This window comes from Lissotriton helveticus, chromosome 9, assembly GCF_964261635.1.
Source record: "Lissotriton helveticus chromosome 9, aLisHel1.1, whole genome shotgun sequence".
NCBI lineage: Eukaryota > Metazoa > Chordata > Amphibia > Caudata > Salamandridae > Lissotriton > Lissotriton helveticus.
The window spans coordinates 47,388,506-47,395,854 of NC_136070.1; positions in this window are offsets into that span (position 1 = coordinate 47,388,506).

The window sequence follows — 7,349 nt, forward strand, 5'->3', positions numbered from 1 at the left end:
GTGCTTGGAGGAGGCTTGCAAACATGACTGTGCTTGGAGGAGGCCTACAAACACGACTGTGCTTGGAGGAGGCTTGCAAACGTGAATGTGCATGGAGGAGGCTTGCAAACATGACTGTACTTGGAGGAGGCTTGCAAACATGACTGTGCTTGGAGGAGGCTTGTAAACGTGAATGTGCCTGGTGGAGGCTTGCAAACATGACTGTGTTTGCAGGAGGCTTGCAAACGTGAATGTGCCTGGAGGAGGCTTGCAAACATGACTGTGCTTGGAGGAGGCTTGCAAACATGAATGTGTTTGGAGGAGGCTTGCAAACATGGCTGTGCTTGGAGGAGGCCTGCAAACACGACTGTGCTTGAAGAGGCATTGAAACAAGAATGTGCTTGCAAGAGGTTTGCAAACGTGACTGTGCTTGGAGGAGGCTTGCAAAAATGACTGTGCTTGGAGGAGGCTTGCAAACATGACTGTGCTTGGAGGAGGCTTGCAAACATGACTGTGCTTGGAGGAGGCTTGCAAACATGAACGTGCTTGGAGGAGGCTTGCAAACATGACTGTGCTTGGAGGAGGCTTGCAAACATGACTGTGCTTGGAGGAGGCTTGCAAAAATGACTGTGCTTGGAGGAGGCTTGCAAAAATGACTGTGCTTGGAGGAGGCTTGCAAACATGACTGTGCTTGGAGGAGGCTTGCAAACATGACTGTGCTTGGAGGAGGCTTGCAAAAATGACTGTGCTTGGAGGAGGCTTGCAAACATGACTGTGCTTGGAGGAGGCTTGCAAAAATGACTGTGCTTGGAGGAGGCTTGCAAACATGACTGTGCTTGGAAGAGGCTTGTAAACGTGACTGTGCTTGGAGGAGGCCTGCAAACATGACTGTGCTTGGAGGAGGCTTGCAAACGTGAATGTGCTTCGAGGAGGCTTGCAAACATGACTGTGCTTGGAGGAGGCTTGCAAACATGACTGTGCTTGGAGGAGGCTTGCAAACATGACTGTGCTTGGAGGAGGCTTGCAAACATGACTGTACTTGGAGGAGGCTTGCAAACATGACTGTGCTTGGAGGAGGCTTGCAAACATGACTGTACTTGGAGGAGGCTTGCAAACATGACTGTGCTTGGAGTAGGCTTGCAAACATGACTGTGCTTGGAGGAGGCTTGCAAACATGACTGTACTTGGAGGAGGCTTGCAAACATGACTGTGCTTGGAGGAGGCTTGCAAACGTGAATGTGCCTGGTGGAGGTTCGCAAACATGACTGTGTTTGGAGGAGGCTTGCAAACATGAATGTGCCTGGAGGAGGCTTGCAAACATGAATGTGCCTGGAGGAGGCTTGCAAACATGAATGTGCTTGGAGGAGGCTTGCAAACATGACTGTGCTTGGAGGAGGCTTGCAAACATGACTGTGCCTGGAGGAGGCTTGTAAACATGAATGTGCTTGCAGGAGGCTTGCAAACATGAACGTGCCTGGAGGAGGCTTAAAAACATGACTGTGCTTGGAGGAGGCTTGCAAACATGACTGTGTTTGGAGGAGGCTTGCAAACATGAATGTGCCTGGAGGAGGCTTGCAAACATGAACGTGCCTGGAGGAGGCTTAAAAACATGACTGTGCTTGGAGGAGGCTTGCAAACATGACTGTGTTTGGAGGAGGCTTGCAAACATGACTGTGTTTGGAGGAGGCTTGCAAACATGAATGTGCCTGTAGGAGGCTTGCGAACATGAATGTGCTTGGAGGAGGCTTGCAAACATGAATGTGCTTGCAGGAGGCTTGCAAACATGACTGTGCTTGGAGGAGGCTTACAAACATGACTGTGCTTGGAGGAGGCTTGCAAACATGACTGTGCTTCGAGGAGGCTTGCAAACATGACTGTGCTTGGAGGAGGCTTGCAAACATGACTGTTCTTGGAGGAGGCTTGCAAACATGACTGTGCTTGGAGGATGCTTGCACACATGACTGTGCTTGGAGGAGGCTTGCAAACATGACTGTGCTTGGAGGAGGCTTGCAAACGTGAATGTGCATGGAGGAGGCTTGCAAACATGACTGTGCTTGGAGGAGGCTTGCAAACATGATTGTGCTTCGAGGAGGCTTGCAAACGTGAATGTGCATGGAGGAGGCTTGCAAACATGACTGTACTTGGAGGAGGCTTGCAAACAGGACTGTGCTTGGAGGAGGCTTGCAAACATGACTGTTCTTGGAGGAGGCTTGCAAACATGACTGTGCTTGGAGGAGGCTTGCAAACATGACTGTGCTTGGAGGAGGCTTGCAAACATGACTGTTCTTGGAGGAGGCTTGCAAACATGACTGTGCTTGGAGGATGCTTGCACACATGACTGTGCTTGGAGGAGGCTTGCAAACATGACTGTGCTTGGAGGAGGCTTGCAAACATGACTGTGCTTGGAGGAGGCTTGCAAACATGAATGTGCTTGGAGGAGGCTTGCACACATGAACGTGCTTGGAGGAGGCTTGCAAACATGAATGTTCTTGGAGGAGGCTTGCAAACATGACTGTGCTTGGAGGAGACTTGCAAACATGACTGTGCTTGGAAGAGGCTTAAAACATGACTGTGCTTGGAGGAGGCTTGCAAACAGGACTGTGCTTGGAGGAGGCTTGCAAACATGACTGTGCTTCGAGGAGGCTTGCAAACATGAATGTGCATGGAGGAGGCTTGCAAACATGAATGTGCTTGGAGGAGGCTTGCAAACATGACTGTGCTTGGAGGAGGCTTGCAAACATGACTGTGCTTGGAGGAGGCTCGCAAACATGACTGTGCCTGGAGGAGGCTTGTAAACATGAATGTGCTTGCAGGAGGCTTGCAAACATGAACGTGCCTGGAGGAGGCTTAAAAACATGACTGTGCTTGGAGGAGGCTTGCAAACATGACTGTGCTTGGAGGAGGCCCGCAAACATGACTGTGCTTGGAGGAGGCTTGCAAACAGGACTGTGCTTGGAGGAGGCTTGCAAACAGGACTGTGCTTGGAGGAGGCTTTCAAACATGACTGTGCTTGGAGGAGGCTTGCAAACAGGATTGTGCTTGGAGGAGGCTTGCAAACATGACTGTGCCTGGAGGAGGCTTGTAAACATGACTGTGCTTGGAGGAGGCTTGCAAACAGGATTGTGCTTGGAGGAGGCTTGCAAACAGGACTGTGCTTGGAGGAGGCTTGTAAACATGAATATGCCTGTAATAATGGGGAAAAGAAGCAAAATGACAACGACATTTCACAAAATGCACTTTGGTGATCTTGAGTGATAAGTGAGTATGAGTGTATATCTCAAATTAAAAAAATCATTTGCGATATGGGCAAGGCGACTGGCTTGAGGAGGAAACGTCTTCTGCAACACAATTATTGATCAAAGCACTCGCCGACAGGAATGAAATTCGCTAAATTTTACAGTTGTTCTGAAATTATAAATGTTTTGCATAATGCAAAATACTTGAAGTTTTGCAAATGAGCTTTTTGCATCTCTCCCTCCTTTGCTTTAATTTCAAGTTCTGGGACGTTTTTAGTGGGGGTAATATCCTCATTAGAGACAATCCAATCCTGGGAGCACACTGTCACATCCTCACTGACATTTTTGTTTCCTTTCGATATCCGTAGGCTCTTCATCCTTCCCAGGCTCTGCATCCCCCTTTACAGCCTTAGCAGCCTCCACTGCTCCCTTCTCCTTACCAACTTTTGCAAAAAGTTCTACAATTGATGTTGTTGCTAGCCGTGTTCGTACCCCAGCTGTCTGCTGCTGTGTTTGTGGCTGCTTCCTCTTACTACGTTCTTCCACATGGGGGGTATGAGCATCTGCAAAGTCAGCAAACTCCTCCTCCCTCGTTGTTTTATCTTTATCTTTCTGCTTCTTCCTGGCGCCGAGGGACTTTTCCGCGAGATTCAACTTGGGGGCCATATCACTGTGAGAGTTATGCTTCCTCCCCAGTGCTTGTGCTTGTGAGACGCCGTCTCTCCTCGCCTGTCTCAGGTTACCGCTGCACCCAACGTCAGCAGCGTTCGTAGCATTCGTAGTGGTACCGGCGTCCCTCAGCTGAGAGCGCTTACAGCTCTTCCCCTTACTCCGCCTCCCAGTATCAAGCCGCTTCCAACCCGGGATTGCAATGGAAAAAATATTTAGCAGGTTCCGTAGGTCCCGCAAAATCTGTTTTGCGGACCCACGGCAGGCACGGCAGGCGAGCACAGACTGCATCGGCTTCAATCCTCCCTCCGTAACGAGCACTTCAAATTTTCAAGCATCAACTCAGGGTGCGATAAATAAGCCGCCAACATCACCAGCAGTGAAGACGATTTTTTCGCTTCTTCGTTTTACTTCACTTCCTTCATTCAGGGTACAGAAGTAAGCGGCGAGTCCTGCAGCATCTCGGATCTTTCAGAGCTCCGTTCAAGAGCGTCCTCACTGCAACGCAGCTCCGGCCACTAGTGAGCGTCTGCCATCTTCCTCAGCTGATGACAGTGTAAATACGAATGGGGTTGACAACATGGGTTTAAGTATAACAGAGGCACAGCAGGCGGTTACTGAGCAACTCCAAAGTAAGTCATTAACCTTATCTGACTCGGAAAAAAACCTGGGTGCTACAAATGAACCAGCAAACCTGGTAACTTCTGCTATAGATGTATTATGTAATGCTGACGTTTTGTCGGGTGGAGGTCAAAATGGGGTTGTGAAGGAGAGTGCCCCAAGTGAGGCTTTTTATTCTGCGTCCGATGGCCAAGAATGGTCTGAGGATGAAGTTGGCTCTTCCTATATAGACTCTGAAAGTGACCCAGAATTAGAGCAACCAACAACAGCTTTAAAGATTTCAGGTGCTATTAATAAACATGAGCCAAGCTGGGATCAGCCCATGAATAGTTCGCTACAGGATGGTTTTGCCCTGGAGTCCGCCCAGATGTCACTCCTAGAGAGAATACATCAAGAGATTATCGCTCATGGCGAGGAAACTTGTAGGGATAACCCGAAAGCCCATACCGCAATGAAAAAAATGCAGGGGGTAGTTAGAAAACTATCTAAAGTGTGTGCAACTACAGGCGATAGAGTGGCAAACTTAGAAGACAGGATTGTGTCTACGGAGACTGAGGTGGCAGCTGCTGCCTCTAAAGTTGGCTCATATGATGTTCAGATGACTGATATCCATTGGAAACTGGAAGAGATGGAAAACAGACTTCGTAGGAACAACCTGCGTGTGTTGGGAATTCCAGAGGGAAATGAAGGGTCTGACATTAAAGCTTATATAATCAAGCTATTTACACATGCATTCCCCGAGCTTAATGGATGGAATTGGTCCACTGAAGTTCAAAGAGTTCATCGTATCCCTTTTACTCTGAAAAAGAATACTAAGGAGGGGGCTTACCCAAGAGCGGTATTGATCTATATTGCAAACTTTATCCTACGGCAAGCTATATCAGACCTGGCAAAACCAACTGCGAAAAGAAATGCAGAAGGAATACCTTTCTTTGTTAGGCCAGATTTCTGCCACACTACGGTAGAGAGGCAATGGTGGCTGAGAGGGATGATCAAGCCCTGTCAGGATAAGAACTTGCAGGCCTTTCTGCTAAACCCTGCACAGCTAAAGATTATAAACAAGGGCAAGACTCTATTCTTTTCCTCAGAGATTAAGGTGCAAGAATATTTGGATTCATTGTGATTATTGATTACTAATGTTTGATATATATGGCAGGTGCTAGTTGAATTTAGCGGATGCAGCGTATATCTGATCTGAGAAACGCTGTAGTTTTCCTTTTTTTTTTTTCGGATCTTTCAATTGTCAATGGTTTAGGAGTCGAGTAGATTTGTTTTGGGCTCCACAATTTTTGTAGATAATTATATTGGATGATAAGCGTCCTCACTGTAATCACTGCATTCCATCACCAACACAGACAAGGTCTGTGTGCCTCACGAAGAGGGGAGAGTAGGGGGGGTGGGAGGGTGGGTGGGAGTGGGCTGAAGGCAGAAGGGGAGGAGGGTGGGACGAGGGTTGGGTCCGGGGGGTGAATGGATGGAAAAAGGGAGAAAAAGGGAAGTGGTACAATTCAGGACAAAGATATGATCAGAAGGACAAGTACTTGGTAAAGGATTTAAGTGTTGAGATACCAATACAATTAAATGGCGAGCATTAGAATATGTACCATTAATGCGGGAGGCTTGAACGATTGGAGGAAGAGGCAGAGACTGGTATTCTTAGTAAAGCATGAAAGAATAGATATCGTTTGTATACAAGAGACCTATCTCCCATGGTCCAAACGTAACCAACTTTGCCTGAGTGGCTTTGAATTAGTTGTTTGTTCTACACAGACGTCCACAATTCGGAGTGTAGCTATATTAATTCGTGGCTCCCTAGGTAAAGTAAAAAAAGTGAAATCAGACAGCAATGGAAGATGGGCAGTTGCTGAATTAGATCTGGGCTTTACGCTATGTGTAACGTATGGTTCAAATCAGGATGAGCCCGAAATATTTGATTTTTTAGAAACCAAACTTGTGGGGTGGTCTACCCCGTTGATAATAGCTGGGGATCTCAATATCTCGGCGGATTGGGCCGGTTCCGCACCTTATTTCGGCCGTAAACCTAAGGTTTTTCAATCTATTCAATCATTATTAGGATCCCATGGGATGCAGGATGTTTGGGGGTCAAAATATCCTTTGGATTGTGGATTTACATATTTTTCTTACCCAGCACAAAGATATACGAAGCTTGATTATTTCCTTATCTCATCTCTGAATTACCCAAAGTAGACATCACTAATCTTCCTAAAGTGGTCTCTGACCACAATCCCCTAATTTTAACGTATAATTTAGGTCAGAGGAAAAGAAAAATTAATTCCTGGTCTTTCGAGAAAAAGCTACTCAGCGACAATAGATTTACAGATCATCTGAAAAAATGGGTGGCACAATTTTTTGCAGCTAACAGGTATAGCACCTCTAGAAATATGGTTTGGGAAGCCTGTAAGGCGGCGCTGAGGGGCAAAACCATTAGTTGTTCAGCAAGATTGAGGAGGGAAGATAGGAGTAAGATCGAGGTTTTAATGACGGAATTAGTAAAAGCAGAAGAGCAACATGTGAAAGATATAGTAATAGGGGCAAATGTTGCTGTAAGTCAGGAAGCGCTACTGGTAATTAAAGCTGCACTCCAGAAAGAGGTGACTATAAAAGCCATAGGAGAATACCAGTCGAATAGGGTTAAAAGATACGAGACTGGGGAGCAGGCAGGGAGAGCGCTTGCTCCCAGACTAAGGCAGGAAAAAGCAAGGAATACCATCGTTTGTATTGAAGAGGATGAGGTCAGGTTTACAGAAAGTAATGAAATTTTAAGAGTATTGGAAAAATTCTATCAGCAGCTTTATGAGCAGGAAGAACCTAGTAAAAAACCTG